Raw genomic sequence first — 9,021 nt, 5'->3', positions numbered from 1 at the left:
AAACAATGCCATAGATGAACTAGCTGCATCTGCCGATCGAATCTTGGAAATCACCAAATTTTCTAAGGCCGAGGTTTTTACTATCAAAGAAAAACCCCAATCGACCTCGACTGACATGGCCGAACTATGTCACACGCTTACAAGATATCTTAGAGTTCGTAATGACCGTAGTCGGCCAAAATCCTCACGTAGGAGCGTTTCACGTAAGAGATCTGTCTCTCGTGGTCGAGAGACAGACAACCCCGACTGGTGCTGGTATCACAACCAGTACGGTAAATCCTCTAAAAATTGCAGGAAACCCTGCAATTATCCGACCCCAAAATCGAGTGACACGAAAAACAGTTCGGGAAACTTCCCAGCCGGCACGCGTTAACGGCAACCGTAGCCGGCGAACACAGCCGCCTCTTATATGTCACGGATGTGACTACGAAAGTTCGCTACCTCGTCGACACTGGCGCAGAAGTTAGCGTTCTTTCAGCAAATCCCGACGACAGACTTCGCGAGTCTGTTTTAAATTTACAAACAAACGGCAAACGGAAAGCCGATCGCTACTTACGGTAAAAGGTACGTCTACCTTAACGTGGGTTTACGCAAACCCATACACTGGATTTTCGTGGTTGCAGATGTCTCTATGCCAATCATTGGTGTAGACCTGTTACAACACCACAATCTACTCATCGACACACGCGCACGAAGGTTAATAGACGGAAACACTACGTTATCCGTTTGCGTAACTCCTTGTTCTGGTTGCAGGTTATCCCCAGTCACGATTAAGCACGCCATAGACCCGTTGTACCAATCCGTACTCGACAAATACCCCGGGATATACCAATCGCAATCGAAATTACCTTGTGTAACCAGCAATGTTACACATCACATCTCGACTACAGGACCACCTGTATTTTCGAAAGCTCGAAGACTCGCTCCCGAGAAGCTTAGGTTAGCTAAACCGAATTCGACCACATGATGGACCTAGGGATAATTCGACCATCGAATAGTCCATGGGCATCCCCATTGCACATGGTCCCTAAAAAGGACAGCAATGATTGGCGGCCAACTGGTGATTATCGGTGTCTGAATGCTAAAACCATTCCCGATCGTTACCCGCTGCCTCATATTCACGATTTGACAGCTACCTTGAAAGGTACAACTGTCTTTTCGAAAATCGACTTGGTTAAAGCTTATAACCAAATCCCTATGGCACCTGACGACATCCCTAAAACCGCCATCATCACTCCCTTCGGTCTTTACGAATTTCTACGAATGCCTTTTGGTTTAAGAAATGCTGCTCAAACCTTCCAAAGGTTTATAGACGACGTCTTCCGAGGTCTCAACTTCGTACATGCGTATGTTGATGACTGTCTAATAGCAAGTCCGGACAGAGAATCACATCTCAAGCATCTGGACATTGTTTTCAATCGACTCCAAAGGCATGGCATTACTGTCAACATTCAGAAATGTCAAATCGGAACCAAATCTTTAGACTTCTTAGGACACACTATTGATGCCCAAGGCATCCGACCACTTAGGAGCAAAGTGGCGGCCATTCTGGATTACCCAGAACCGACCACGATCAAGCAGTTACGAACTTTTAACGGACTCGTAAGTTTCTATAGACGGTTCATACCTAAATGCGCATCCCTTATGAAGCCGTTAACCGACCAACTTCGTGGAAATGCAAAATCAATTAGTTTAGACGACACAGCCCGCAAAGCATTCTCCACAGTTAAGGAACACATCGCTAGAGCAACCCTGCTTGCTCATCAGGACATTCAAGCGCCCATTAGTATCGCAGTAGACGCATCCGACTCAGCAATCGGAGCAGTCTTACAACAATGGGTTAACAACTCGTGGCAACCTTTAGGATTTTTCTCGAGACGGTTGTTAGACACGTAATCTAGGTACAGCACGTTCGGTAGGGAACTCCTAGCTATGTATTGTGCTGTACGGCATTTTCTACATTCCATCGAAGGAAGAGAATTCACGCTTTTTACCGATCACAAACCTCGTACCTTCTCTTTAAGTTCATCCTCAGACAAGTACTCACCGCGAGAGTCTCGACAACTCGACTACATTTCGCAGTTTACTTCAGACATACAACATATTTCTGGAGCAAACAATGTAGTCGCAGACGCCTTGTCTCGAATAAGTTCCTTGAACAGTTTCCAAGGAATCGACCTTCTTAAACTCGCTCAGCTTCAAAAAGAAGACATTGATCTTCAGCATGAGTTATCCTCGACAACTCTTAAACTAAGTATTAGGCAGATGGGAACAGGTAAGGAAACCTTACTCTGTGACACATCTACAGGTAGGGATCGTCCAATAGTACCAAAACATTATCGACGCAACGTCTTCAATACGTTGCACAATCTTTCTCATCCAGGTGCTCGTGCAACAGTCAAACTTATAGCCGAACGGTTTTGCTGGCCTGGCATGAATAAAGACGTGAAGGAGTGGGCACGCTCCTGTGTAAGCTGTCAGAAAGCTAAGGTCGTAAGGCACAACAAATGTCCCTTAGGCTCTTTCAAGACCCCTGACGCGCGTTTTGACCACGTCCATTTAGATTTGGTAGGACCCTTACCCGACTCGAACGGATACTCATATCTCCTAACATGCGTAGACCGTTTCACTCGATGGCCAGAAGCAGTACCGATTAAGGACATTACTGCCGAAACAGTGGCTGCCCTTCAACCATCACTACAGACCGCGGACGCCAGTTCGAATCTGGACTTTTCCGTTGTCTGACCTCACTATTAGGAATCACGCGCTTCTGAACGACCGCCTACCACCCACAAGCAAACGGGTTGGTAGAACGTTTTCATCGACAACTAAAAGCTTCATTATCAGCTTCAAACGTTTCACAGTGGACAGGGGCTCTTCCACTTGTCTTGCTAGGTATCCGCAATGCAGTGAAAGCTGACATTGGATACACGGCATCTCAACTCGTTTACGGAACGACACTCCGACTCCCAGGAGAATTCGTGGATCCTTCAGCTTCTTCATTGAACATGGATCTAAACTCTTACACGAGTAGGCTTTCAAACGCTATGCGTTCAGTAAAACCTGCTCACACTCGACCTCAATCAACTGATGTTTTCGTTCAACTCGAATTACAACATAGTACACACGTCTTCGTTCGTCGAGACTCACATCGACGACCCCTCGAATCAGCATACGAAGGACCCTTCAAAGTTCTTCAACGCGAACCTAAGTACTATGTAGTCGATAAGAACGGTACGAACGATAGCATCAGTATCGATCGACTCAAAGCTGCGTACCTAGAAGGAAACCCTAGCTACGTCGATTTTCCTTCGGTACAAGCAAACGACACAGCTACTACACTTGTAGTACCCTACACGACAACCGACACAAAACTTGATACTTCGCCAACGACAATAGATAAACCTAAAACAACGCGTTCTGGAAGACGAGTAAGATTTCCAGAACATCTTAACGAATATTGCACGTAGGACATAAGCTTTATCTTGAATTACCCTTTCATAGTTTATCATAAAATTTTTTTTAATATGCTCATTTTTTTATTTATATAAAAAAAACAAAAAAAACATTTTTATTTTTTTTTGAGCGTATATATACATTTTTATACATAAAAAAACCCAAAAGAAAACCTTTTTTTCGATCGCACTTACGCTTTTTGTAAGTGTATTAGTTTATTCATTTTTTTTCCCGCTCATCTTGTGTCCCTATGCAAGTACGAGTGTATTTTTGACATGCACTCACACGTTCTATTTTTCCTCTTTTCCAGGACGGCTGGAAAAGAACGACGAAGTTTCGCAAGAAACCGGAATTTTTCATTGTACTATATTTCTTTATTGCTATGTTGTACATTTTGGTCCCATAGTTTAAGGAAAGACGACCAGACGCTGCTAAACGAAGCAAGCTATCAGAAGAGTGTTTACCAACGACAAACTCGTTGGGTTTAAACTTCTGGCTGGTCACGTCTTAGGGGCATCACTACCTCACTAGGGGGGAGTGATCTGTAGCTGTAAATAATTCCCCAAAATCAATAGCTCAGTAAGTGTTCGGCATTGGATGCTGACCACGTCGTTTAAGTGGACTTGTTTAGCTGAAGGCTTTCGGTCATGCATCCGTACCAGATCACGTTTCAACACGGCGTGGGACACAGCTCCTACGATTCATTAGCCAGCTTATAGAAAAGGTCCTCGATATATTGGTAACGAATCAAACATATCTTTCCTACCTCTTCTCGTCTGACTTCTGATTTCTATCTGACTGGGAACAATCGAATATAGGTGCTACTGGTAGCTAGTTGCAAAACTAGAACATCCGTTCCATCATCAACTCCAAATGTAAGAAAATATTTAATACTGTTGTGGATGGAAATAGTCTAACTCTACCAAATGTTGTTGGGAGTAACTCGCTCGACTCACACAACACTGTTATAAAGAAAGGTAACAGTAAGAAGCCAGTAGCTTACCGGCAGGATCTGACATCACGGTCGAAAGCCATAAACACGACTTTTAAGGAAGTTAGACAGGTGCCTAGTGTAATCATCTGGAACTTGGAAGAATCGAAAGACACCGATCCCGCTAAGAGACATGCCCACGACCTGCAGTTAGTGGGATCTATCATCGGAAATATACTGCCAGAGGAGGTCCCAGGGGTACATATCTCGAAAGTCATCAGACTCGGTAAGTATGTTGGAGGCGAAACCCAACAGAGAAGGATCCTTAAATTAGTACTCGGTAATTTTGAGGAAAGGGACGTATTACTGAATAACGCACGCAAAACTCGGGACTCAAACATTCGTATTCGACCTGACTGGCCACTTGAGGATCGAACCAAGTGGAAGAATGCCCTAACAGAGTTAAAAACTCGAAGGCTAAACGGTGAAGCGAACCTTACGATTAAGGGTTTTCGGGTAGTCAGGTTTTGGAAGCCAATGCTTCCGAGACCTGTGTGGGTAGAATGCATGTCTCCAAAACCACCCTAAATGTGTATTATACGAATGCCCGTAGTCGTCGGAATAAGATGTCTGAACTAAGTTTGATGGTAGACGGCTTAAATCCGGATATAATTGTTATCACCGAAACTTGGCTCACTGTAGATATAGACTGTTCTCCAGTCATTTCAGGCTACATCTATATCAGAAGTGATAGAGTTAGAAGTCGCAAGGGAGGAGGCATAATATTATATGTTAGGGACCACTCGATCATATCGGAGGCGCATGTAAGTGGTACGTGTGAGGTAGTATGTTGTACAATTAGGTCTAGAAACGGGTTAGTGACGATAGGAGGAATATATCGTAGTCCGTGTTGTCTCGCTGACGACTTTATCCTAAAACACGTCTGTTCTTGGAGTAAAGCAGAATGTTGTCTCATCGTTGGAGACTTCAATGCACCCCATATAAACTGGATAGAGCTCACAGCTCCAGGTGGGGGTTTCGATAGCGTCCTTCTGTCATCAATTATTCAATGTGCACTTGTACAATGTATCGTTAAGCCGACACATATAGACTTGGAACATAATCCGTCATCGATAGACCTTGTCCTCACACACCACTGTGAAGATATCGTCGACATTCAACAACTTCCCTCACTGGTGAATAGTGACCATGTCGTACTTTCCTTTAAGTTCCGGATACATGGTAAAGAATTTGGATCTGCTCCACCCCGTCCTAATATCTGGAGAGCTGATTTTCCGGCAATCAGGGACTACGCGACAATTTCTTATTCTTTCTCCCCCCTTAGTTATTTTAGTTGTACTTTTATTTATTTGTTTGTTTGACCTTTATTAATTTTCATATAAAAATGCCTTGACAAGTATATGTGTGACCAGATTGTTCGAAATGTATAGCGCAAATACATCACATTTTTCAGATCAACTACGTCTTCTCATTGTTCTATCGAAATTTATAAAAGGGACTAATTGCTTTAAAAATGAACCTGTAACCTGTAAGTGGATAAACATTCGAAGAGACATCGTGAGATTTTCCCAGTTCAAACACCAAATCACTAACTACTGATGAGAATTCATTGTCCTTCTCAAGAAAATTTCTTGATTCATAGTTTTTGCTGGTAGAAATAAACAAAAACAGGAATAGATTACCCGACAGCCTTGAGAAAGCTTAGGAGGTCATCCCTTGACTTTTTGGTCATTTTCCAAAAGTGCCGGGCAGTAAAGGGGCAAGTGGTTCAAATGATTCAAATGGTTGTGGAAGGGATAGAAGCTTTCGCTTAACGGGCTTCCGTGTCTAGTAGCAGTGGATCACCAATACCTCCAGGCAGGAACCTAGGTGTGAATCAAAGCGCGCGCTATTTAAAAGGACAGTGGTATTGTTTCACGTTGAGCTTAATTCACTGTTTTGATCGTAAATTACGTATCAAAACTACCGTTTACACTTTAATTGAATTTATTTCAGTTAACGTGACATTGTATTTGTGTGTTTTGATCCTGCTTTTGTGTATTTACTGCATCAAAGCATTCTTGGTCGACTGTGGCTTGTTTATTTGATGAGGTTGTGATTTATCTTACATATCTACCTTGCCTATCATTTTGCTTTATTCTAAGATGGTCGGCTCTGTACACAAGTGTGGACAGCCATATTGCTTATTCCCCGTGGAAGAAGGGATGCAATGTAACGAGTGTAAGAAGTGGTTTCATAAAATGTGCACCCGCTTAAGCCCTGCTGCCTATAAAAGGTGCTCGAAACCAAATTCTCATTGGCTCTGTATGTGTTGTTGCTCAAGCAAGACATTACCCATTCAGGAAGCCATCAGCCTTCTAGTGTTAGCTAAAAAGGTCGACGTAGGTCGTGCCGGCAACATGGATACTGATAATGAAGATTGTATCAGTGTCGTAAATGCTGCCATGGCAGGTACCAGACACCCAATTTCGCAACATAAAGCAAAAATTTGTACTCCGGTACAACCAATGAAAGCCATGCCATTAAGTATTGAGGGACCAGTCGCTTTAGCAGCGACTGAGGACCCGGCTAGAACCACTATCGTCCAGAATAGTTCCAATCTGGATGCTGAGAATAGTGGTAAATGGATTACGCGGAAACGTAAAAGAGAAGGAAAAATACCCAAAGAAAGCGCGCGTATAGTCGATAAGTCATCGTTGGACTCACGTCCATCGCATCAGGCAACTCCGCTCAAGTCCAAATGTAAGAAAATATTTAATACTGTTGTGGATGGAAATAGTCTAACTCCACCAAATGTTGTTGGGAGTAACTCGCTCGACTCACACAACACTGTTATAAAGAAAGGTAACAGTAAGAAGCCAGTAGCTTACCGGCAGGATCTGACATCACGGTCGAAAGCCATAAACACGACTTTTAAGGAAGTTAAACAGGTGCCTAGTGTAATCATCTGGAACTTGGAAGAATCGAAAGACACCGATCCCGCTAAGAGACATGCCCACGACCTGCAGTTAGTGGGATCTATCATCGGAAATATACTGCCAGAGGAGGTCCCAGGGGTACATATCTCGAAAGTCATCAGACTCGGTAAGTATGTTGGAGGCGAAACCCAACAGAGAAGGATCCTTAAATTAGTACTCGGTAATTTTGAGGAAAGGGACGTATTACTGAATAACGCACGCAAAACTCGGGACTCAAACATTCGTATTCGACCTGACTGGCCACTTGAGGATCGAACCAAGTGGAAGAATGCCCTAACAGAGTTAAAAACTCGAAGGCTAAACGGTGAAGCGAACCTTACGATTAAGGGTTTTCGGGTAGTCAGGTTTTGGAAGCCAATGCTTCCGAGACCTGTGTGGGTAGAATGCATGTCTCCAAAACCACCCTAAATGTGTATTATACGAATGCCCGTAGTCGTCGGAATAAGATGTCTGAACTAAGTTTGATGGTAGACGGCTTAAATCCGGATATAATTGTTATCACCGAAACTTGGCTCACTGTAGATATAGACTGTTCTCCAGTCATTTCAGGCTACATCTATATCAGAAGTGATAGAGTTAGAAGTCGCAAGGGAGGAGGCATAATATTATATGTTAGGGACCACTCGATCATATCGGAGGCGCATGTAAGTGGTACGTGTGAGGTAGTATGTTGTACAATTAGGTCTAGAAACGGGTTAGTGACGATAGGAGGAATATATCGTAGTCCGTGTTGTCTCGCTGACGACTTTATCCTAAAACACGTCTGTTCTTGGAGTAAAGCAGAATGTTGTCTCATCGTTGGAGACTTCAATGCACCCCATATAAACTGGATAGAGCTCACAGCTCCAGGTGGGGGTTTCGATAGCGTCCTTCTGTCATCAATTATTCAATGTGCACTTGTACAATGTATCGTTAAGCCGACACATATAGACTTGGAACATAATCCGTCATCGATAGACCTTGTCCTCACACACCACTGTGAAGATATCGTCGACATTCAACAACTTCCCTCACTGGTGAATAGTGACCATGTCGTACTTTCCTTTAAGTTCCGGATACATGGTAAAGAATTTGGATCTGCTCCACCCCGTCCTAATATCTGGAGAGCTGATTTTCCGGCAATCAGGGACTATGCTATCTCAATTGACTGGTCAGTCGATGCTGATGGATCGATTGATGATGCATGGAATAGGTTCAGGTCTACGTTCCAATCCGAATGTCAGTATATTGTCTAATTTACGATTAATTCCAACTCACCATAAGATATCAGAAACTCTTCCAAGCCGCTTGCGAAATTGGCATATTCATACTCATCTGGAATTTATTTCATAAGAAAAATGAACCTTTCGATAGAACAATGAGAAGACGTAGTTGATCTGAAAAATGTGATGTATTTGCGCTATACATTTCGAACAATCTGGTCACACATATACTTGTCAAGGCATTTTTATATGAAAATTAATAAAGGTCAAACAAACAAATAAATAAAAGTACAACTAAAATAACTAAGGGGGGAGAAAGAATAAGAAATTGTCGCGTTATTCTAGGCCATAGAATGACTTAAGGATTACCAAGGTAAATTCAAGGTTACGACAAATTGTTTTTGTACACATAAGGGGGGTTTAAATTTACGAA

The sequence above is a fragment of the Schistosoma mansoni genome, chromosome W (assembly GCF_000237925.1).
Source record: "Schistosoma mansoni strain Puerto Rico chromosome W, complete genome".
Taxonomy (NCBI): Eukaryota; Metazoa; Platyhelminthes; class Trematoda; order Strigeidida; family Schistosomatidae; genus Schistosoma; species Schistosoma mansoni.
This window is presented reverse-complemented; position numbering follows the sequence as displayed.